This window comes from Bubalus kerabau, chromosome 2 (assembly GCF_029407905.1).
Source record: "Bubalus kerabau isolate K-KA32 ecotype Philippines breed swamp buffalo chromosome 2, PCC_UOA_SB_1v2, whole genome shotgun sequence".
In the NCBI taxonomy this organism is placed as follows: domain Eukaryota; kingdom Metazoa; phylum Chordata; class Mammalia; order Artiodactyla; family Bovidae; genus Bubalus; species Bubalus kerabau.
The window spans coordinates 16,166,249-16,191,663 of NC_073625.1; the positions used below are offsets into that span (position 1 = coordinate 16,166,249).

At 44.5% G+C, this 25,415-nt stretch overlaps 1 long non-coding RNA gene across 1 annotated transcript; it reads right to left on the reverse strand.

Annotated features, from left to right (window-relative positions):
• Window positions 1-14,148: 14,148 nt before the first annotated feature.
• Window positions 14,149-15,797, reverse strand: LOC129643042 (uncharacterized). Its single transcript, XR_008710032.1, has 2 exons — window positions 15,101-15,797; window positions 14,149-14,707 (listed from the first exon to the last, which is right to left on the reverse strand). It is a non-coding gene; the product is annotated as an uncharacterized LOC129643042 (long non-coding RNA).
• Window positions 15,798-25,415: the final 9,618 nt, after the last annotated feature.

Below are 25,415 nucleotides of genomic sequence, written 5' to 3' on the forward strand. Positions count from 1 at the left end.
GGTCTTCCAGTGAGTCAGTTCTTCACATCAGGAGGCCAAAGTATTGGAGTTTCAGCTCCAGCATCAGTCCTTCCAATGAATATTCAGGACTGATTTCCTTTAGGATGGACTGGTTGCATCTCCTTGCAGTCCAAGGGACTCGAAAGAGTCTTCTGCAACACCACAGTTCAAAAGCATCAATTCTTCCGGCGCTCAGCTTTCTTTATAGTCCAACTCTCACATCCATACATGACCAATGGAAAAACCACAGTCACTGGGAAAGCTGTCCACTGGGTTGGGCAAAGATAGAGCATCTCGGAGTTTAGGACAGGTTGGAGCGGCATCAGGGAAGGTACACAAGCAAAGCCAGGATTATTCTGGGTTGCAGGCCAGTGCCCTGTACTCTTCCTACCTAGGAAAGAGAGAATGTGTGTGTGTGCAATTCCCTTTCAAGTTACCCATGATAGGATAGATCTTAGTATCTAGGCTGAAACCCAGGAGATGGCTGCTCTTTAGTTCTATATTTCTTAATCTTACTGTACTATTTCCATAAATTGAGAACATGTGGTTCATAATAATGTTACCTCTGTATATGACAAAATTATGTGATCAAAAGAGATACCTAGCCCTGAGTCTCAAAGAAGCAAAGGTTCCTGTTTTATGCAATCACTATGACCCTTAGCCAAATTCATCTATTTTTTCCATTTACATTAAATTGCCTTCTAAGAAAAAAAAAAAAAATACTTGAATCCGCTAAAGGAGTTTGTTATTAGAGGAAGCCGTATGATAAATCCTTTTGTAATACAAATAATATGTTTCTGTAAATTCTAGTTTTTATATATTGGGTTTGCTTAAATTACAGTAAAGCTGTGCTGGGGCATTTAACTTAAGGATTGAGATTTACAAGCCCATCTAGAAAATTGAGAGCCCACTGCGAGAGCATTCTTCAAAAGGCAGGGGTGGGGGGGGCAAAGTTTGGAAAAGAGAAATTATGTCATCTCTACTGATGAGTTTACAGTGACAAGAAAGGTAGAGCCCTGAGGTACCTGGAACCTTTACACAGGCAGGCAGGTTGGGCAGTTCCGTGAAGCAAGCCCTGTAGATACACTTCGCAGTCTTCAAAGTAACAGACTCATAATAACATCCACCATTGTTATTACAAGATGCCCATAAACGTGCAGCATTAAAGTCTGGGCAATTCTTTTAGCCAAGGAAGCCACTGAGCTCTGAAATACCACCCTTCTAGACTCAGAAGTCGAAAGACTCAATGTTTGCTTCAAATCCAGAAACCCACACAGCACCAGTAAATGTGAGGAACATCTAACACCAACAGGCAGAGAATTGGAGAGAGTTCACAAAGGGAAACTTCTCCAAGACAATGCAACACAGAAAAATTGCTCAGCCATTCAAGAAAAAATATGCCTACAAGAGCATTCCAAGCAGTAGAACAGGGGAAGCTCAGGAAAGAAATTAACAACTAAAAACACAACAAAGTGAGGACAAAGTGAACCACAACTGCTGGAGGAGAGCCGTAACACAACAATGAAACGGTGGGAATGGAAAACCTATCTTTCCTCCTCCCTCATCTCCATATGCCTCTCCTTGAGTTCTTGCCTTCAAGCGCCCTGTCCCAGGGGCCCTTATGCTGCTCTTGGCTGAGCTCAATGTCCAGTCACATCAACCCCCATGCCTACCTCTGGGAGGAAAAGACCTGAAGATGGAGGAGGATCAAAATAGCAGAGCTGCAGCCTCGATGCAAAAGGTAGGTTCAGAATCATACATGAAGGACCACCTGCAGCCTCAAGACAACTCCTGAAAGCCATAAGGCAGTGGAAAAGGCTCTGCCATGCAAAATCATCCCATGGGGTGGTCACGATGTCCGGGGCTCCGCAATATTCCCACTTTGTGTCATGGTAATAAGAGTGAAATGGAGCAGGACACTTATGGTCCTTGCCCCCCCACCCCTACCCCATGTCCTCAGTCTGTCTTTTGTCTGTGGAAAAACTTTGCCAGAAAATCAGAGAAATGAGAAAATGTAGAAACAAGGGAAACAGTCAAAGGAGACCAAACAATGATAGTTTAGCCATGAAGCAAAGTCAAGGACTTTTCATTCCTTCTCAAGGGCTATAGGTAATATTCTGACCCATATCCGGTGAGCTGTCTTACAGATACTGAAACTCCCACCAGGTGGAAGAAGTTAACTACATGATGACCAGACTGTAGCCATGACATCAGCTGCCACTATCCAAGAACTGGCCTCAAGGAACTGGGAACAAACTGACCTGGAACTGAAGACTGACTGTACTTAAAACAATCAAGATGACGCTGGTCAGATCACTGCTGACAAATTTCAGGATGACTGTCAGAACTGTTTCTATATGTAGCCCTCTCCCTCTGTGTATAAAAGCCCTTGTCCACTGGCTGTCAGTGGGGGTGGCAGGGGCGAGGGAGAGAGTCCACCTTTGGACAGGAGTCTGCCCTCCCCCGCTCCAGTTGCTGGCATCTAAAATAAAGCAAACTTTCCACCAAACTTGCCTCTTTACTGGCTTTTGATCAACAAGCACCCAGACCCCACTTCTGGCTACAAGAGGAAGAAAGGGGTAAAAAAAAAACACAAATTTGGGGCCCTGAGTATCTCAGCTGGAAATGGCGTATATCCTGTAAGAGTGTTGTCCTTCAGAGTCCCCAGGCCACCCTATGGTACCAGATCAGGAAATCTCCAGGCAGGGGCCACGTGGCACGTTGATGGAGGGCAGCAGAAAAGGTCAGAGGGGGATAGATAACAAGGAACGCACCCCACATACATCACATTGGTGGATAGAGGAGACAGGAAGTGGCATCGGGCATTTGGTAAGCATGTCCAGGAACACATTCATCAGAACAGGAGGTATGTAGGGGATGGAGGAGCACTGACTGGGATAGCCGACTTATAATCTCACCCTTGATGCTTTTTATTTATGATTTTTTTTCATGTGGACCCTTTCTAAAGTCTTACTTGCATTTGTTACAATATTGCTTCTATTTTTTTATGTTTGGGGTTTTTGGCTCCCCAGCATGTGGGATCTCAGCTCGCCAACCATGGATCACACCTGCACTCTCTGCAAGTGTAGCAAGCAGAGCATTAGTCATTTGGTTACATCCAACACTTTGTGACCCCATGGACTATAGCCCGCCAGGCTCCTCTGTCCATGCAATTCTCCAGGCAAGAATACTGGAATGTGTAGCCATTCCCTTCTCCAGAGGAATCTTCCCAACCCAGGGCTCGAACCCAGGTCTCCTGAATTGCAGGCAGATTCTTTACTGATTGAGCCACCAGGAAAGCTGCACACCCCCAGAGCTGGAAGGCAAAGTCTTAACCACTGAACTGCCAGGGAATTCCCAGTCTCGATACTTTTTGACCATGAACTTTTGGTCACATTTGTGCAACAACAACAATCAAAACAAAACAAACAAAACAAAAAAAAAGCAGGTCCATTTGACCTTAAGACCTTGGAAAGAATATCAGCCTGGGAATCCAGTTCTAATCCAGGTCGCTCTTCAACTTCTTTCTTTGAGCTTGACTTTCTTCACCCTACAGTAAGAATGGCTTCTAACATTCTGATTCCATGATTGCTTTTACCCTTTCAGTTCAGTTCAGTTCAGTTCAGTCGCTCAGTCGTGTCCGACTCCTCCCAACCCCATGAATAGCAGCACACCAGGCCTCCCTGTCCATCACCAACTCCCAGAGTTCACTCAGACTCACGTCCATCGAGTCAGTGATGCCATCCAGCCATATAATCCTCTGTCATGCCTTTCTCCTCCTGCCCTCAATCCCTCCCAGCATCAGAGTCTTTTCCAACAAGTCAACTCTTCACATCAGGTGGCCAAAGTACTGGAGTTTCAGCTTCAGCATCATTCCCTCCAAAGAAATCCCAGGACTGATCTCCTTTAGAATGGACTGGCTGGATCTCCTTTCAGTCCAAGGGACTCTCAAGAGTCTTCTCCAACACCACAGTTTAAAAGCATCAATTCTTCGGTGCTCAGCATTCTTCACAGTCCAACTCTCACATCCATACATGACCACAGGAAAAACCATAGCCTTGACTAGACGGACCTTTGTTGGCAAAGTAATGTCTCTGCTTTTGAATATGCTATCTAGGTTGGTCATAACTTTCCTTCCAAGGAGTAAGCATCTTTTAATTTCATGGCTGCAGTCACCATCTGCAGTGATTTTGGAGCCCAAAAAAATAAAGTCTGACACTGTTTCCACTGTTTCCCCATCTATTTCCCATGAAGTGATGGGACTGGATGCCATGATCTTCATTTTCTGAATGTTGAGCTTTAAGCCAACTTTTTTACTCTCCACTTTCACCTTCATCAAGAGGCTTTTTAGTTCCTCTTCACTTTCTGCCATAAGGGTGGTGTCATCTGCATATCTGAGGTTATTGATATTTCTCCCGGCAATCTTGATTCCAGCTTGTGTTTCTTCCAGTCCAGCGTTTCTCATGATGTACTCTGCATATTAGTTAAATAAGCAGGGTGACAATATACAGCCTTGACGTACTCCTTTTTCTATTTGGAACCAGTCTGTTGTTCCATGTCCAGTTCTAACTGTTGCTTCCTGACCTGCATATAGGTTTCTCAAGAGGCAGGTCAGGTGGTCTGGTATTCCCATCTCTTTCAGAATTTTCCACAGTTTCTTGTGATCCACACAGTCAAAAGCTTTGGCATAGTCAATAAAGCAGAAATAGATGTTTTTCTGGAACTCTCTTGCTTTTTCCATGATCCAGCGGATGTTGGCAATTTGATCTCTGGTTCCTCTGCCTCTTCTAAAACCAGCTTGAACATCAGGAAGTTCACGGTTCACATATTGCTGAAGCCTGGCTTGGAGAATTTTGAGCATTACTTTACTAGCGTGTGAGATGAGTGCAATTGTGTGGTAGTTTGAGCATTCTTTGGCATTGCCTTTCTTTGGGATTGGAATGAAAACTGACCTTTTCCAATCCTGTGGCCATTGCTGAGTTTTCCAAATTTGCTGGCATATAGAGTGCAGCACTTTCACAGCATCATCTTTCAGGATTTGAAATAGCTCAACTGGAATTCCATCACCTCCAGTTTTGGTTATTCTACATGAGTGTAGTATAGTCCAGGTAAAGGAAACAAATTTTTTTCAGAGCAAAGGGCTGAAAAAGTCAACAAATAACCCAAATGTTGCTCCCCTAATGGACTAGCCTAAAGAGAATGTTTCACAAACCAAGTGGTGGTCCAAGGTCTTAGGGTATCCATCGCCTAGAAATGTGAAGACTAGAAAGAAAACATTGTATTAAACTGTAAAATCTTCAATAATGTGAAGAAGGTAAAAACAGATTTATTTGCCAAGTCTCAAAATACTAGTATAAGGGGACATCTTTTGAAACTTTACAGAGGAAGTTGTTCACCCAAAGGGTAATAAACTTAGCCAATGCATTACACCAATAGGTCCTACGGGAGGAAACAAATGTATGAAGTGCTTGAAACAGTTCTAGAAAGTTTTATGAATGGCCAAATCATGACAGGCAACAACATTATAGAGGACTGGAAACACTGAAGGTTTACATCTGGGAAAACAATAAAGTTGGCCCTCATCCCTGAGGGCCTTCGAAGTCAGGTTAGGAAAAAATCAGCTGAGTGTTCTGCCGAGAGTGTGGCAAGTCTTCATTTCAGTAAAATGAAAGGAACATCATAACAAGGAGAAAAAAAGATGCTCTGGATGAAAGACAACTGAAGATTGTGCGGAGGTGTGCTACACCAGTGACGGAAGCGGGTGTTTGGCTCAGCCCTGTCATGATGTACTTTGCTTCTGTCTTTGAGGGGGGGTTGGATTGACATGTGATGAATTCTAACTTGGGTCATATCGACCCAAGTTGTATGAGATGTTGGCTCTAATAAAGAGATTCTAGGAGGAAAATACCCATGTTAGTCCAAATTACTGCTTATCTCTGTTGCTGTTGAGTTGACGCCCTGTGGACTACGCCCTGTGGTCTCTCGTCGTCACCCAAACTTTGGTGCCACGGGAGTCACCATTCTGCACAATCCCCTGCGCGTTGTAACCCAGTCCCGCACTGCTGGAAAACAAAGAGCTCAACATGCAGCGTCTGAGACATGAGTCACAGTCTCACTGCAAGCCTCAATATGAGAAGACGTTCTCAGGTTGATAACACGTTAATGGGTGTTCTGCCTAGGTAAGGATTTTTCGAAAGGGGCCCCAGTACATTTCCTTTTCTCTTTGCATTTTAATCAGCTTGTCATTTCATTATCTGCATTCTGTGTCGGCTGTTTGGGATCATTAGGCAAAACCTAGTGATCGCTGCCTATTACTCAGTACGTTTGCTCTAATAAGCTTTCGTAAATAAAACCCAAAGAGATGAAAAAGGCCAGTGGCTGATTACATGCAACCAATTTGGTCTCATTAGGTTCTTATAAGGAGAAAAAGTAAATATAATCTTTATAAATCATACAGCTATAGCAGAGATGCCTGGCAAAATTCATTAGTTAAGATAATAAGAGTGAAGACCATTTAACGGTGCACAACAGTTTGGTTTTTGAAGCCGTTAAGTACTGTTTCATCCATTATAAACTTTTACAAAACTCACAGATGTAATCAGGCAGGGGAAATCATATATTCTTCCATGATTCCCTAAGGTTTGGGCTTAATAAATTGCTATTAAAACAATGATAAAAATAACTAATGCTTGTCTTGAATCTTTCATTCAAAGACCCTTGAGTGACTCGTAAAACATTAATTTATTTTCCCTTGATGCCCAAGGCCTAGATAAAGTTTATTCAACCTCTTTTACAGAGGGTACCATTAAGGCTCAAACAGATAAAATGATAAACTAAAATTCAAAACAAACAAAAAACTACAGCAAAATTGAAAGCCAACAAAGAATATACCCTAAGGTTATTGCTTCTCAAGTCAAAGTAAAGTCAGAATTTTCATTAAAAAAAAAAAAAGACCGTTGCCTCTTTTATTACTTTGCCCTAGGCATATCTCGATTTGATTCTTGGGTGGCAAGTAAGGCAAATGTTCATGGCTAGACTTGATTATTGCTTCCCAACTGAAGAATATGTTCCGGATAAAAACAAAACAGCTATGGAGAGAGTGTAGAACTTGGAGGCAGGCCGCCTGGTTTTAAGAAGTGGCTCTGTTCCTTCACTCTGTGAACTTGAGCAAGTCACTGAATAGACTCAAGACCCTCCCAGGTGAGGTAGGGATAACACTGCTATTTGGAGGGAAGGAAATGATTAATATCAGAGAGAAAACGTCTTTGCAAACTTTATAGTGCTGCCAAATATTATCTCTTTTTTTCCCCCAATCTTTCCCTCTTGTTCGTTGCAGTCAGCCCTCCCCTCCATAGGAGCAAGGGCTTGACTCCAGAAGCCCCAGCTCACACCAAAATCCTCGGGTGCTCAAGTCCTTTACGCAAAACAGTGACCTACAGTGGACGTGGTTGGCCCTCCTTACTCGTGGATGCAAAACCTGCGAATGTATTAATAAAATCTGCAGATGAAAAGTCCACAGATACAGAGGGCAGACTGTACATGCTATGATGTGGTGAGAATTAGTCCCATCTCCCAAAATTCCCACCTTATTTTTTGCAAACACCTTTAGGACTGTTCTCAAGCCTTTGCCTAACGGGTCAGTAGGATGCCCAGTTCACAGCACCAGGAAAACAGAGGCTATGTTAATGAATGAGCACGTCCCCCTGGGTCTCCACATTTCTACCTCTAGTTAGACATCAGAATGTGATTCGCACACTTGGCCTAAATCTGTCAGCCCAGGAGGAGACAGGTTTTCTAGACAGCCAGGAAGAATGGACAGGGAGAGGCAGTAATGGGCTCTCTTCCCTCTGTCCCTTCCCCATTTGGGTCAGGTTGCCATCTCCCCTGTGACATCACTGCCCACCTGCTCCCTTCAGCCCTGATTTCCATTATTAAGCGCTGCCTTCCGGGTCCAAGGAAAGGCCTCTACCGCAGCCCAGGTTCCCACCGCAGTAAACATCCCAGCAACAAAGAGAACTGAGAGGGTGGGGGCGGGGGAAGTAAAACGGAGAGAGGCGAGTATTATCTTGGGGACTTTAGCTCTCCGGTGAATTATCCCTGAGCTTGCTATGTGCACACAGAGCAAAGGAACTGAAAGAACCACTGGCTTTAAACAAAGCATACGAGGTTAAACAACATATCGTGTCCTTTGGGCTGCATGGAGCGGCTGTGCCTAGGTGGAGAGGGTCGTGATGTTAGGAAGTGGGTAACAGGAGAGCAGCAAGAAGAGGCAGCTGTATTTTATTCAATATTCTTTTTCTCCTCTCCCTCCATCTTAAACATATCAGGGATATAGCTACAAAGTGCTTCTTACAACAGGTGCAACAGCGCCACCTAGAGGCCAAGATGTAGTAACTGTCCCTCCAGCCAGGGAGAGGCCAGTACTGAAACGGATTACCCCCGTCCCCTGGCACTGCCTTTTTAAGAAAGCTTCCTCCCACTGGGCTCGACGCCAGCTTGCCCGGAAGGCAGTCCGCAGACAAGACTTGGAGGAGCTGCCTGCAAAGCAGAGGATGCCAGGGGCCGTCTTTGCTGACAACATGCAGCACAGGGCAGCTCCTCCTGAGTGTAGCTCCTAAACATAAAAGCAGAAAAGACCTTCTGGAACATAGTCTCCAGGCCTCCCCTACTCCCATCAAAATGCAAATTTCCTGTAGTTTTTCCTTCCTCTGTCCTATGCTTCGCCTGTTAGGATAATTCATGCAAATTTTATGCATTTTGCTCAGAGGCATCTAATTAGACAGATTAGCTCGAAGACTCAGTAACCTTCTATTTTATTCTTCTAAAAAGGAGGTTTTGTCAGTTAGGAACCTCTCACTCTGACCGGGCAGCAGGCTCAGCCTGTTGGCCTGCGAACTGGAGCTCACAGGTCTGCCCGCGTGCGAAGTCCACAAACATCTGCATTTTGTGTGTGTATCATCATCTGCTTGCTTTTAGGGGCGCTCCTATGCCTTCATGTCCAAAGTCTAGCACAAATGCATGGGCATCAGTCAATGCACCCAAAATGCCCTTTTCCACGAGCCAAAGGGAAGTGAAAAGTTAGCTCAAGAAGGTCCAAGGAGTAGGAACACCTGATTGGCATAAGTGCCGAACAAAGGAAATGAAAGAGAAAAACATGCCTGCATGTCCTCCTTTGTTCCAAAAATGAACTCCAGTTCTTGTTGGCACGCTGCCAGCCTGCATTCCAGAAAGAAAAAAAAAAAAAAAACAACTCACTTATCAGGGAAAGATAAACCAGAGACGGGAAGGCTAACAAGCTCTCAGATTGACAAAAGCATCGTGGGTTGCCATGGAAAGAGATCTTTTTAAACTGTGAGGGTCATTATCCCCTTCCTTTCAAAATCCACCAGGTGTGTCAGCCAAGGATCTCATTAGACAAACAAGATTCCTCGGAGCAGCATCTGGAATGACCTCCCAACACGCTTCCTTCCTTGAAGAGTCTGCCAACTCCCAAGAGCCATTCATATGTGCATCTAAGTCCCCCACTTGGATCAAACTCCCTGAAACAGACACCCGCTCTCCCAGCACACAGCAGTCAGTAAAGCTTTTGGGTCAGAGAGTACAAACTCACCTGCCTGTCTGTGCCATTTGATGGTGACCAGTTAGCCAGAGATGGTGACAAGTTGCAGAACTCCACTTGCCTATCTGTAAGGAACAGCCATTACTCAATTTCAGCCACTTGTCACCCAGAGGCACAGTATTGCTGGATTGTTTACAGTCAGTAAAGAATCTGCCTGCAATGCAGAAGGCCCAGATTCGATCCCTGGGTCAGGAAGATCCCCTGGAGAAGGGAATGGCAACCCACTCCATTATTCTTGCCTGGAGAATCCCATGGACAGAGGAGACTGGCGGGCTACGGTCCATGGGATCCCAAGAGTCGGACACAACTTAGCAATTAAACCACCACCAAAATCTGTAGGTGTATGTGAAATTTCCTGATTTTTAAATGCTGGTAGCAATTTAAAAAAAAATGTAAAACCTAGTGCTGAGCCAAATAAAACTTGACCAGAGGCCTAATTTGACCTTGAAAATGCCAGGGCAACCCCTGCGTTGGGTCATTCACAGACCCTGAAAAATATCTTCCAACCCCAACCAACTCTTATAACTTCCTTGCCTACTGAGGGCAGAACATTTCAGATTTCCATGCTTTTGTTTATCTTGCTTCACCTGTCTGAGTTGGTCTTTCCTGCAATCTCTGCTTGTCAAAATCCAATATCAAGGTCCAACTCAAATGTCAGTCTGTTTGTGAAATCTGCCAGGATCACTGCAGTCAAAATTAATCATTCCTGTAACACTTCGTTTTTATCTTTTTTTCTTACACTTAGCAGATCGGCCTCACAGGAGGGGTAAGCAGTGCTGGTGTGAGTCCCAGTCATGAGTCCTGGAGACTTTGTATTTTATCCAATGTATCCTCTCTCTCTGCCCAGTGCCCAGCACGGAGCCTGTGTGGATGGTTGGTTCGACTTTTCTTTGTGCAAGTTATTACATGAGAAGCAATACATGCAGTTCACTGACTAAAAACACTAAAAAACTCAGAACACTTCAAAGATGTTTAATTCAATCCCTGCCTTGCATTAATCATGTCAGGTGATCAGATGATAAATCCCGAGTACTTCTGAAATTGGGTTTATTGTTGTTCAGTTGCTAAATCGAATAAACCCATGGACTGCAGCACTCCAGGCTTCCCTATTCCTCACCATCTCCCGAAGTTTGCCCAAGTTTATGTCCCTTGCATCGGTGATACCATTCAATCATCTAATGAAATCAGGTCTACACAGTGGTGATTAAATCAACAGCTATTCAAATAAGGTGCATCACTTTGCCAGACCCCAGAGATTTGTTATTATTACCATGAATATTATGACTTCCAAAGTTCTTTTTCTTTTTTTTTCATGCTTTCATCCTATGTACCCACTACACTTTCTGGCACAGAGAAAGTGAAGTGAAAGTTAAATTGCTCAGTCGTGTCCTACTCTTTGTGACCTCATGGACTATACAGTCCATGGAATTCTCCAGGCCAGAATACTGGAGTGGGTTGCCATGCCCTCCTCCAAGGGATCTTCCCAACCCAGGGATCAAACCCAGGTCTCCAGCATTGCAGATGGATTCTTTACCAGCTGAGCCACAAGGGAAGCCCGGCACAGGGAAAGGATTCAATAAAATATTTGGGGAGTTTAATCACCATCATTGAAACAAGTCTCTAATGAGCACCTACTTTAAAAAAACAGCACACTCTGAGGTGGTGATGCAGGCAACACTCTCTAACAGCTACAATCCCATTGGAAAGCAAAATATATTTAAGTGAAAAAAAATTTTTTAAACACCATCCATAGGTGGTAAATGCTGGAAGGTATTTCTTGAGCTCCATTCCCATGGCATGCCTTTTGCTAAATGTTGGGAATTCAAAGAGAGCAAAAAGCAGTGCCCACTCTCATGGAGATTTGAGTATTACATAGAGGAGTTCGAAATGGAAAGGTCATTGTGGACTAAGCCATCGGAAAAGGTGCAATTTGATATCACAGGGAGCAGGAAGCTAGTAAATTCTAGATGGAAATTGATGCTCTATTGTTTTAACGTTGAAGATGTTAATGGAGGGAGAATGTCAAATAAACTGAAATGTTGCAGAAGGGAAAATAGTCTAAAATAATGTTACTCAAACATCCCAGCGGCCTTTCTGGGACACAGGAAAGTAAAACTTCCTACTGCTGAACCTTGGGATCACGCCTAGCTACGACCAACAGTGATGATCCAAGGGAGGGATGAGTCGGGGGGGGGTGAGGTCCAACAGTAAGACCAGCTCTGCCTGGTGCCTGTGGTTGCCCTTGACTCTCTCCATTCTGGGGACACAGGTGCTGAAGGAAGGAATGGGTGAGACAGACCCCCTGTTCTACCCTAGCATCATCTGGCTTCTGCCTTTCATGTCTCAAAAACACTGCTTTCTATCTGTCTCAGTCCATTCAGCCTGCTGTGACAAAAATACCATTACCTGGGTGGCTTATAAACAGCAAAAATTTATTTCTCACAGTCTGGAGGCTGCAGAGTCCAAAGTCAAGATGCAAACAGATTGATTCTGATGAGGACATTTTTCATGGACAGCTAAGCTACCTTCTCCCTAAGCCCTCACATGGCCAAAGGGACAACTTAGCTCCCTGGGTGGGCCCTCTTCTTACAATGGCACTAACCCCAATTATGAAGGCTCCACCCTAATGACCTAATCATTCCCCAAAGGCTCTGCCTCCTAATGCCATCACTTGGAGGTGAATTGGGGGGAACACAGATGTTCAAACCATAGAAGTATAGAAACTCCCATCTCTCTCATGGATCACCTCTGTCTATTCACAAACTTTCCAATCCCTGGGTACAGCTTCCCTCTTGGGGATAGGGATAGGATTATGACCACAACCATGACCATTGTTCACCCCTTCTGTTGCCCAGCTTGCATTTGGTCAGTTGGTTAGGAAAAGCAGTGACAAAGGAGTAAGAATAGTCTTGGTTTCAGTGTAAGTCTCTCTCTCTCCCTCTCTTTTTTTTTTCACATGGCACGTTGCATCTTAGTTCCCTGACCAGGGATTGAACCAACCATGGATGGAACTTGCACTCCCTGCAGTGAAAGCTCAGAGTCTTAACCACTGGATCTCCAGACTTTCTCTTCCAAGAGAGTAAGTTGATATCATGACATGTATTTGCCTTAGCCCACGAAACAGAACAAGCCATCCACCAGACCTGAATATGTATAGCTTATAACTATCCTATAAAACAGACAAAATGCAGTTAAGGAAATAAGAAAGAATGAGAAAGGCAGGGGGATGGGGGGGAGTGGAAGAAGGGAGGAGATCAGCATAACAGGTAAACAAATAAAATAAGAAGGATTTATTGAGAGAATCTGAGGTGCATCTGGAGTTGCTGGAAATAAAAAGATGAGGAAAAGGGGAAAAAACAATTAGATAGGATCAAATCCCTGCTTTGCAAGCCCATGCTCTGACAATAATTTATTCTTTAAAAAAAAAAGAGGCAGAAGGAGATCAGAAGATGGGAAAGAAATAATCAACACAGAAGTGAAGGTGTCAACCTGAACAGATTTCAAGCTGAAACAAAGAGTTTATATGATTATCTGTAATTACATGGAGATGTATAAACATCTTGGACAAGTGGTACCAGTAGAACTCCAGTTCTTCCTAGTGCCTTATTAGTTTAGTCTTTTGATATTTATTTTACGTTCTGCCAGCAAAATTTTTTGTCCTAGCTGATGTGTTTGGCAAATCCTTTATTTGGGATGCTTCCTGATTTCAATATTTTTAGCTGCACTGGTTTTTTAATCATGAGGGTATTGTTTCTAAAGCAATTATTTTATGTGCAACCAAAAGCAAAACTGAAGCCCAGTCCAGATTCATCTGTCATCCTCTAAGCAAGGGGCACAGGAGGAAGAGGCAGAAAACTGCCCTTGAGGACCAGAAAATGAAGGGGTCTCAGATTTTTCTTATAACACATGGTAGGGGGTGACCTTTGCTGCTCTCACCCAATGTCATTGATTGAAAGCGGCAAACTGCAACTTCATCTGTGTTCATCAGAAATGGAGTCTCATTTACTCCTCCCACCTTGAAATCAAGCCTCTTTGCAATCAGCCGGCTTTCTGAGTGGCCTACGGTTTGGATGAGAGGCACAAGAATTAACATCTTTCTAGAACGAAATGTAATGTCTTACCGTTCGACTGTTTTTCTGAGGAAGCAGTAGCACCCGTGGTTTGGGGTATGCTACTGCTAAGTCATTTCAGTCGTGTCCGACTCTGTGCGACCCCATAGACGGAAGCCCACCCGGCTCCCCGTCCCTGGGATTCTCCAGGCAAGAACACTGGAGTGGGTTGCCATTTCTTTCTCCAATGCATGAAAGTGAAAAGTGAAGTCGCTCAGTCATGTCCGACTCTTAGTGACCCCATGGACTGCAGCCCACCAGGCTCTTCAGTCCATGGGATTTTCCAGGCAAGAGTACTGGAGTGGGGTGCCATTGCCTTCTCCGGGTTTGGGGTATAGAGGCTTGGAATTAGCACCTGGAAGGAAGAAGAACTGAAACTTCCCAACTGATGTCATCTTAAGCCATCTCTAGACCAACATCTTCAAAGCCCCCCTCACAAAGGGCCAGGAGCAAATCCATCCATTCCCTGAGGTCCCTGTTGCTGGTTTCCATTGCCACTTCCCCAAAAAAATGATGGGGAAAAGACAGGGTCAAGTCCTTTGTGGCAAGGCAGACGTACACATAGCCATCAGCGGGTAGAGAAACGGCCCTAAAGACTAGGCTCCAGGGTCAAGTCCATGTTTCAAGCCCACATCTAGGCATCAGATTGTTTCTGTCACAAAGCACTTCCTTCTAAGAATATTTAAATTGATTCAATAAAGGCATTGTTCAGAGAGGAAATGTGCAGTACAACCAACGCAGTCATTTCTACAGCAAACGAATTACGGGCTGAAGAACAATGCGAAGTCTCTTTGCCAATTGTCCGTGGGAAGGTGCTCATTTGGAGTCATTACCTCATGTGTCTATCAGAGGGGATCTGCGCCAGGCCGTCATGAGGCACCGTTCCCTTTCCTTCCGAAACAGTGTTTGGTGACTTGGCTCTATCACAGCTGTGAGACTCTGGTTCAAGGAGCTGCTTCAGATCCAGCTTTCTGTCTTTCTAGAAAGTTCAAAGCCAACCAGGCTACAATTATCAGGGCAGATTTTAAAACCCGCAAGAAGATTTTAAAACAGGTAAGAAAGGAGAGAGAGGGGCAATCCCAGAAAAAGAGTTTTCTTGGGGAATCCCGCTACAAACTGAAGGCAGGAGTTGCTGCCCTTAGGGGTGGGAGGGAAGGTCCTGACAGTGCTGTGGTTGCCTCAAGGAAAGTGTATAACACCGGAAGGCAGGGAGCCTGAGGTAAAACAGCCAGACGGTCTCCATCCCAGCATTGATTTTATTCTGTCACTGTGTCCCTTCTGCTCAAAAACTCTCCATGGTCCCACTGCCTTCAGAATCATATCCCAGCACACAGTTCTCCAGAGTTGACAAGATGGCACCAGCCACCCTTACCTGCCTTCGGTGTTCTCCCTCTGTGACAGGTATCTTCTGTCCTGCCCTCCACACCCGCGATCTACCTGTCTGCACTGACTCGCATCCTGGGGGCCTGACCTGTGGGATCCCATCCAGTTCCCGCGGCAGGTGGCGTCCTGGTTGGGCTCAACCAATAGGGGAAGAGGGGCGGAGCCAGGCAGGAGGGTCGGAGGGACGCGGCTGAGGCGTCCATTGTCCTAGTCTCTTCCTTTTCCGTACCTTTAATCCTGCCGCGCCCCTCTTATAAAGGGCCGTGCTCCCTGAGAGGCAGCTCCCTCTACCCTGCGCTCGCTGGTTCTAATGACCATTCTTTCCCTCAGTTCTAGAGGATGAGGTTAATAACCCTCCCTCTGCCGTCACCCCACTGCTTCAGGTTGCTCATAAACAAATCATGCTCCTCTTATCTATTTGGAACCCTTCATCTGTTGGGACTCTCTCTTTCCCTCAGTCTGCCTCCTTCTGGATGAGAAAACTGAGTTTCAAAGAGGTCAAATTGGGAAGTTCCTCAGGACTTGAAGCTAATAAGTCATTGGACCAGGGGTTGAACCCCACCAGTCTGGCTCCAGGAACTTCTAGGGTAACCCCTGACAGTAACACACTAGGCTGGAATTGTATTTTCACCTCCACTCCCATCAAAGTCCTATCCACCCCACAAGGTTGGGCTCAAGTTGCCCCCTCCCCACAACATCTCCCTGACTTTGTATCTCCATTATAAGTTCAATTTCTACAAAGCAGAGTGTCTGTGTCCTCCCCCCTTGGAGACATAAAACACATTGTTTCACCAAGTCCTTTCAGGATTCAGGGGTTTGCTCTTGTTTCTCTGATGAACAGCAAAGCTCTTGGAGGACAAAAATTGTGGCTTCCAAATAATTCCCATTGTCCTTAGCCCATTGAAAATCCAGTGGCCTGTATTAGCTGAATATACGAACAGGAAGGAATTTCTATGGCTATTTATATTGCCTGTCAAAACGAATAATTTCCCCAGCAATTCTTCTTAAATTTAAACTTGGGGGGAAAAAATTGAGCAGTGAAGAGAAAGGTGACAAACTCTAAATAAATAGCAGTCACCTGGGAGCCAGTATATTTCCTTTACAGCAAAGCTTGCTTAAGATTCCAGTCAAAGTCTTTTCTGAAGAGCCGTTCTAGCTTGGTAGCTACAAGACAAATTTCTGGGGCTAGATGGCCAAGTTCAAGTCTTGGTTCTGCTACTTGTTAACTGTTATATTAGGAAACGTAGCTAGTCAGGCTCTGTGAGCTTAGTTTTCCCATCTATAATATGGGGAGAATAGTAGTCCCCACCCCTATCTTGTGAGGATTAAAGAAATTAACACAGAGAAGCACAGAATCTGATATACTGTGTTCAACATATGTCCTTTATTTGCAATGGTAACATGATTATCCTGTCCTGTCAGAACTCTTCCTAGGACTTCCTAAGAGCTGGAAGTTTCCAGGAAAGGCAAGGTAATACTCTCTAGTATTTATTTATAAAGACTCTTACCTTAAGGAGTTAATAAGCTCCACAGACTTAATCTCAGTCTAGTGAATATGTGACAATGAAGTATTTTCATGTACAGCTGGAAAAAATGGGGAGGGCATTTTTGGTGTATTAGATACTATTTTACAGTTGAGGAAACTGAGGCACCAAAAGCATGCTGCTATTGCTAAGTCACTTCAGTCGTGTCCGACTCTGTGCGACCCCATAGATGGCAGCCCACCAGGCTCCCCCATCCCTGGGATTCTCCAGGCAAGAACACTGGAGTGGGTTGCCATTTCCTTCTCCAATGCATGAAAGTGAAAAGTGAAAGTGAAGTCACTCAGTCGTGTCCAGCTCTTAGCGACCCCATGGACTGTAGCCCACCAGGCTCCTCCATCCATGGGATTTTCCAGGCAAGAGTACTGGAGTGGGGTGCCATTGCCTTCTCCGACCAAAAGCATAGAAGAGCCTAATTATATGCATGTTGACTTGGCACCTGCAGTTCACCCATCTGTGCACTCAGACTGCTGGAGGATGCAAATATGCAGCACACCCCCTGTCTAAGATGACCCAGTACAGCAGAATCTGAGTTCTGACCCAGTTTTTGACACATCACCTAGTACTCAAAGATCAAGAAGCAGCTCCAGGAACTTCCCTGGCGGTCCAGTGGTTAGGACTCAGCACTCAAAATATAGGGGGCATCAGTTCAATTCCTGTTCAGGGATCTAAAATCCTGCGTGCTGCACTGCACATGTTTTGCCAAAAACATAAATGGAAGCTGCTCCACTTTTTGAGAACAAGCTATCAGTCTTTTGAGAGGTGGATGGGTAGACATCCATCAGAAAAAAACTATGATAAAGCTGGGGCCACCGCAAATCCATTGAATACTGCAACTGACTCTGATTTGCTCTTCTCTTCTACGCCTGCCATTCAGCCAGTCACCCCTTCTGTGTTGAAAGGCTGATGGGGTGAGAAGAATTCCTTGACAGGAGAGCAAATAAAGCAACTTCCATCCTTGATGGGTCTCTTTCTTCTTTATAATCTTACCTTTTTATTACCTTCATTAAGCATGGCATGCACAGAGGACCTAAAAAAAACGAGCAAGAAACAATCTGAGTGTGGGTTTGGCAGCCGCTCTCCTTCCCCAGAGAACTGAGCTTATACACATAGTTTATTACCTTCTCATGCTCCTGAACACTGCTTACAGCCATATAATATCTTCTGGTGGGTAAATGAGGAACAGCTCTCTCTAGTCTGTCAATCAATTCTATTTTCCCCTTGAATCAAGGAATTTAACAGCTTACCCCTCTGACAGCTGAGGCAGGGTTTTCTTCCTGCTTTCCTGCCAGGGTTCTCATAGCAGGAAGAGGAATAAGAAAAAAAGCTGTGTCCTGAAATTGCCTTGGTCCTGTGGCCACCAGAAAGGGGAAAGTCAGTACACATTCCTGCAGCATCACTAGCTAGAATGTGGCTGCTGAAAAGAAAAAGCGTTCACCTTTAACTAGAGCTTGGCTGAGGCAAAAATGGTGTCCTTTCATTATGGTGATCCAGACAGACTCCAGATTGCAAAGGGCAAGAGGATAGAGACAGAAAATAGAGGGACTTTCCTGGTGGCTAAGTCCAGTGACAAAGATTCAGCACTCCCAGTGCGGAGGGCCTGAGTTCAATCCCTGGTCAGGGAACTAGATCCCACGTGCAACTAAATACCCAGTGCAACCAAATAAACATAAATAAATAAAAATGTTTAAATGGACAAAGGATATGAATAGACATTTTGAAAAGAAAAGAAAATAGAGACACATCAAGGATAAAACTATCCATCTCCCTTTCTGAGAAAAGGCACTCCAGCCCATGCTGAAGAAATGTCTGGTCATCTTTAATTTTGTTGTAGTTATTATTTAATATTGGTTATATTCTCTGTGCTGTACAATATATCCTTGCAGTTTGATTATTTTATACATAGTAGCTTGTACCTCTTAATTCCCTTTCCCTAATATTCCCTCCCCTTCCCTCTACCTGCTTGTAACCACTAGTTTTTTTCTCTACATCTGTGAGCTTGTTTCAGTATTGTTCACTAGTTTGTTTTACTGTTTACACAAGTGATATTATACAGTATTTGCCTTTCTCTGTCTGACTTGTGTCACCAAGCATAATACTCTCCAAATCCATCCATGTTGCTGCAAATGGCAAAATTTCATTCTTGTTTATGGCTAAGTGATTCCATTCCATTTCCTCTCTCTATCTGCCTGTCTATCTTTCGATCTATCTGTACAACACATCTTCTTTATCCATTCATCTGTTGAAAAGCCACCCATTTCATACTGAAGAAATGCCTGGTCATCTTTAATTTATGTCGAGTTTTACTAAACCACTACTGTCTTTAAAGTATTTGACTAGATTCTTGGGAGAAGAGATGCAGAGATAAACAGGAGGGCTTGTCATCTCTTCATGGTGACATGTGGACCTTACCTCCTTCAGATCTTTGCCCAGATCTCCCCTTCTCAATGAGGTCCACCCTGACTATCTACTATTTTTATTTTTTACATATTCATCTATTTATTTATTTGGCTGTGCCAGGTCTTAGTGGAAGCATGTGGGATCTTTTAGTTAATGGCATTCAGAATCAAGTTCCCTGACCAGGAATTGAACTCCAGCCCCTTGACTGGGAGCATGGAGTCTTAGCCACTTGACAACCAGGGAAATCCCCTGACTGCTTTCTAAATGCTGCCACTGTCCCCCTCCAGCACTCCTGATACCTCTTATCTTAGCATTTTTCTTCCCTTAGCACCTATCTCCTTCTGACAAACTTTATATTCACTTACTTTATTATGTTTATTACTTATTGTCAGTTTCCACACACACACACCATCCCCAGGACAGAGAATCTTTGTGAGTTTTATCCCCTGATGTACTTTAAGAACGTAGGACAGTACCTGGCCCATAGTCAACATTCAATGAATAGTCATTGAACAAAAAATTTGTGTCTCTCAGAGCCCAAATACATTCCTTTCTACATCCTGAAGAATCTGCTGGAATTATTAAGGAGAAACTGGCCTTTTCTGCACTGAATGCTTCCAGGAATGTAGACAATAAACCACCCAAACCCTTGAACAGGTTTTGGTTAATGAGTGAATGCATCCTCACAGCTCACACATCTCACTGTGTGATTGACTTGTCACAAAACAATGTCCTATGGTTTCCCTTCACAGATCATCCCTCAGTCAATAAGCATCTGGGTCATATGAGCAGCTTGATTCAGATGTTTTATTTCTGAGCCTGATATAATATCTTTTTTATTTTTTTAGCAGAAGTACATTCATGGTGTGATGCAGAGGACATGTGCATTTAGGAAACACATTCTAGAAGTTCCTTCAATTCTCTTACATGCCAACAAGCACGAATTCCAAAGGTCTCTAATAACTTTCAATGGATTACACAGTTTAATCATTAGCAGATTCCTGGAGTCTGATCCCTGAATGAAGTTGTAAATATCCACCACTCCCCTAGACTCAGCAACTGGGTTCTGAACAAGGGAAAACTCCCAGCCCATCCCAAACACACTCATGGACCAGCACAGACTCAACACTGCTCCTACCCAATACTCCTTCCTCAGGCTGCCCTCAACTGGCATATCCCAGTTTAAGGACCACTTCTAGAGCATCCATCCAGGAACTGTGGCAGGGAGCCAGATATTTGTGTCTTAGGATAAATGATCTGAATTTCCTAGGTATGAAAAAGTTCTCATAAAGCCACAAAAATTGGTTAATGGCAGTGAGATAAGATCACGTTGCTTCCATTGCTGGACCTCACAAGTGACCCCCACAACTTGATGCACCTGCCTTTGATTTGTCAACCATTCTTCTCCTTGGGCTCCCCTTTCATTTATGATGGGATTACTCAAGGACTGATGCTGAAGCTGAAACTCCAATACTTCGGCCTCCTGATGCAAAGAACCGACTCATTAGAAAAGACCCTGATGCTGGGAAAGGTTGAAGGTGGGAGGAAAAGGGGATGACAGAGGATGAGATGGCTGGATGGCATCACCAACTCAGTGGACATGAGTTTGAGTAAAGTCTGGGAGCTGGTGATGGACAGGGAGGCGTGGTGTGCTGCAGTCCATGGGGTCGAAAAGAGTCGGACACGAGTGAGCAACTGAACTAACTGAGATAACTAACTCCTGAGATAACCAGTTCCAGGGAAAATAGTGGCTCTGCTAGCTGATTCCTTGGATTCCCTATTTTAACTTCTCAAAAATTAGACCTTCGTGATCTTTCAGTTCAAAAATTATCCAAATCTCTTGTTAATATGATCCACCATGCTAAGGTCTTGAAGCTGTAAAGACACACCGGCTTTGCAGACCTGCCTTTCTACCTCTGAAAGAGAAAAGGTACCAGGAGAATAAGAAAGCACTAATTCTCTGCATAAAAAAAAAAAAAAAAAAAAAAAAAAAACCTCATTAAAGGCCAGGTATATCCACCCTGTGGCCCAGCAGTAATAATGTTACCCCTTGGGCTTGACCTAGTTATTGGAACTATGAAATCTTACACCAGCATCTGTCAAAGCCAACTAAAATCCCATTCTCTCACTATTTAACTCTTGCCTTCTCACACATGTATCAGTTACTTTTTGCCAGGAAACAAACCCTTCCAAATGTGGTGGCTTAACTGCATTGCCATTTAGGCCATGATTCTGCAAGTCAGCTGTCTGGGCTGACTCAGCAGGGCAGTTCTGATGTGAGCTCAGCCCACTCTCAGCTGGGATCATTTGTGTGTCTGAAGTCAAAGACTGAGTTTCTGAGTGTTGGCTCAGTGCCAGCTGAGGCAGGAAGGGAAACTGGGCCACGTGCCCCATTCTACAGTGGGAGGCCCTGTCTTGATCGCATGAAGGTTGAGGGTCTCATTGTACAAAGTGAAAGAAAGTGAAATCACTCAGTCATGTCTGACTCTTTGCGACCCCGTGGACTGTAGCCTACCAGGCTCCTCCATCCATGGGATTTTCCAGGCAAGAATACTGGAGTGGGTTGCCATTTCCTTCTCCGGGGGATCTTCCCGACCCAGGGATCGAACCCGGGTCTCCCGCGCTGCAGGCGAACGCTTTACCATCTGAGCCACCAGGGAAGCCCCTCATCGTACAAGCACCTTGCAAATCTGTGAATGCTTTATGTCTCTTCATGTTCAGAGCAAGGCACAAACCTAGCGGAAGAATTGAGAAAGACTCCCTTTTTTAAAAAGGCTACAAAGTCACATTGCCAGGGCCTGAATCCAGGGAGGGTAAAAAATTGCGGTAATTGCTTGCAATGTTCTACCAAGATATGCATGGAGATGGTTGTGAGAAGCGTGAAGTGCTGACATAGGGAAAAGATTGGGGATTTCATAATCACTAAGTCATCTAGTCATCTCTGATCGCCTCAAGAGACTGTTGGTTGAAGACACCTGAGTCACACCTACCATGTACCAAGCAGCCTTCTAAGCAATGACGACAAAAAACAGATAATGTCCCAGCTTACCATCTACTGCAGGACAGACAGACAATAATACATAAATGTCTGAGAGATCTGGCCGTACATGCTATAAAGAAACGAATAATAGCCAAAGGTGTGAAGAGTAACGAGAGTGGGTGTTGTTATATTTGGAGTAATTATGGATGGTCTTATGGATAATATATTGAAGAAATACTTTAACGTTGATGGGACAATCCATATGGATGGCTGGAGATGAACATTCCAGGCTGAGGGAAGGGTAAATGTGAAATTTCGAGGCAAGATTATCTCTGCCTCACTGAGTCACAGCAAAGACACTAATGTGGCTGGCATGGAGCCTGTGAGGGGGCAGAGAGAGAGGATATTCGGCAAGTGTGCATGGCCAAACTGGCCTGGGAAGTTTAGAATTTATTCTGACTATGAAGTCTTTATTCTGGCCCTTGGCCAGTTTAGACCAGAGATGGGGGTGACCTGATCAAAGTTCTTTTAAACGATCGCTACACCACAGAATGCAAGAGCAGAGGAAGGAAACCAGCTGCCAGGCCATGGTTCTGATCCCACTGGGTTCCCAGGCTTCATGGATCACAGCAAGTAAATACACCCCTCAGTTCTGTTTCTGACAGCCCATGTTGGATTCCAGTTGAATTTGGCAAGAGGATGGGGTGGGCGGGTTTGGGCATTAAGTCTTTACTGAATTTGTTACAATATTGCTTCTGTTTGGGGCGGAGCTTGGGGGTTTTCCCTGGTGGCTCAGTTGTAAAGAATCCATCTGCAATGCAGGAGATGAAAAGTTCAATCCCTGGGTTGGGAAGATCCCCTGGAGAAGGAAATGACAACCCAGTATTCTTGCCTGGGAAATCCCATGGACACAGGAGCCTGGCAGGGGTGGACTATAGTCCACGGGGTCGCAAAGAGTCAGACATGACTTAGCGACTGAACAACAACAACCAATTTTATCATTCATCTTATTTTATTAGGGAGGGAAGCTGGTATCCAACCATCTCTGCACAGAATGCCCGTAATGACTGATTGCACAGCCTGGGAGTATTGACTGGCAGGGGCAAGCAGGGTGCAGAGTGGGTCTGCTGGCAGGGGGTTAGGAAGTGAAATTTACCTTCTCACTGTGAAGTTCACTTAAAAATAATATAAAAGCACATTTAGCGATGTTGTAGTAAAGAGGATCCCAGTAACTGGAATTTTTCACAGATTTCTCTGCCACATACTCATAATGGGTGGGGTGGCAGGTGGCCAAAGGAGGGGGCCAAAGCTCCCACAGCGGCCCCATGCAGGGACCAAGGCCTTCCCATCCCCTCTCCATCCATCTCTGACTCTCTCCAGGTGGGCAGAAATGCCACTGTTCATTAGAGCAAATGTTTCAAACTCCTTTTAAGAGAGGGCTCACAAAATGATCCTCCAGGATTTACTTCTGATGGCCAAATTAGAGAGCTGGAAGTTTAAATGAAAAGACTGAAAGGCCCTAAGGGCAGACAGCTAGAGAAATAAAGAAGTTCTGACACTGAGTCTGGGATGTCTGTCCTCCTGAGATCTCCTTTATGTAATCCATAATCGTTATCAGGCTGCCTCGCTCCAGAGCCCCATGCTACCATCATGATGCTAGGTAGCTCTGAGCCTCGTGTTCTCTCATCTTTAAAAAAATGAAAACATTTTCTGGGTCAGTGTTTGTTAAGTTGGATGCCAACTTTGGAATCACCTGAGGAGTCTGTTTAAAGTTGCAGAATGGGACTTCCTTGGTGGTCCAATGGTTAAGAATCCACCTCCCAAAGCAGAGGACATGGGTTCAATCCCTGGTCCTGGTAATAAGATCCCACACATACAGGGCAACTAAGCCCCAGGCAACACTTAGAGAGAAGCCCACCCCTTACTGCAATGAAAAGTCTGCATGCTGCAACTAAGACCCAACACAGTCAAAAATAAATGCATAAATAAATATTTTTAAAAAAAGAAAAGAAAATGTAGAACATTGGGCCCATTTGAAACCATTGGAAACCAAGATGCAGAACATTGGAACCCACTGGAAACCAAGAAAACTGGATACCCAGAATCTGTTTTTGTAATAGTCCCTTTACAGTCAAGTTGGAGAGAGAAATTTCTGTGACACACAACTCACCCACGCAGAAAAGGAGGCTACAGTCCATGGGATCACAAGAGTCGGACACGTCTTAACGACTATACCACCGCCACCAACCTGAAAAGTCAGTTAGGGACTTCCGGTCCAGTGGGTAAGACTCCACTTTTCCAAAGCAAGGGGTCCCAGTTCCATTCCTGCTCAGGAACTAGATCCCACAACCAAAAAGCTCACGTGCCATAAGGAAGATACTGCAAGCTGGAACTCAGACCCAGTGTGGCCAACATAAATAAATACATGTTTTTTCAATACCACCATTTAAAAAAAAAAAAGTCAATTAAATTGCACAAAGTCTAGTGATCACCACCCCCCAACCCCCCTCCACCCCCCACCCATCACCCAGGTCAATGGAGCTCTATGCCAGGAGAAATGTGCGGGAACATTTTAGGTTGTCACAGAGGCTGGGGACTATGGGCAGGTAGAGCCTGTAATTGCTAAATGGTCCATAGCTCTCCAAACAGGTCCAATACAGGAGAGTTGTCCTCCAGGTACAAGAATGGTAGCCATGGAGAAACACAACCCCTTACCCATAGGGGAGGTAGATCAGCGTCTAAGTCAAGAGTTCTAATGGTTCTTCGTTCCCCTTCCCCCAAAACAGGAAGGAATACTGAGTAATCAGGGTCTCACCCAGCTCTCTCTAACTCAGTTTCAACTGCCTGACCTTTTTTTCTTTTTTTGGCCAAGGAGAAGGAAATGGCAACCCACTCTAGTATCCTTGTCTGAAAAATCCCTTGGACAGAGGAGCCGTCGGGCTACACAGTCCATGGGTCATAAAGTCAGACACAACTTAGCGACTAAGCGACAACAGCCTAGCATGCAGGATGGGACACCAGCCCCTCGCAGTGGAAGCACAGAAGGTTAACTACTGGACCACCAGGGGATTCCTCGGCCTGAGCATTCTTACTGAGATTCAGTTTATAAGAACTATGGCAAATCCAGATGTTTATCTCCAGTGGGGGAGAGGAAACATACTGGTATTTGGGTTGTCCTCCCATCATCTATCTGAATTATATTGAGTGTGTTTTTGTCAATTACGTAGAGAATTCAGACCAGGGCAGTTTATCTCCAGCTGTGCATGATCTTCTTCCCTAACTGGAGCATGAAAGATTGCAACAGTGTAAACAAAGCCAGGACTAAAATATGTTCCTTCTATGAGTCTGTACCTAGTAATGGTTATATTAATCGCCATTATCAT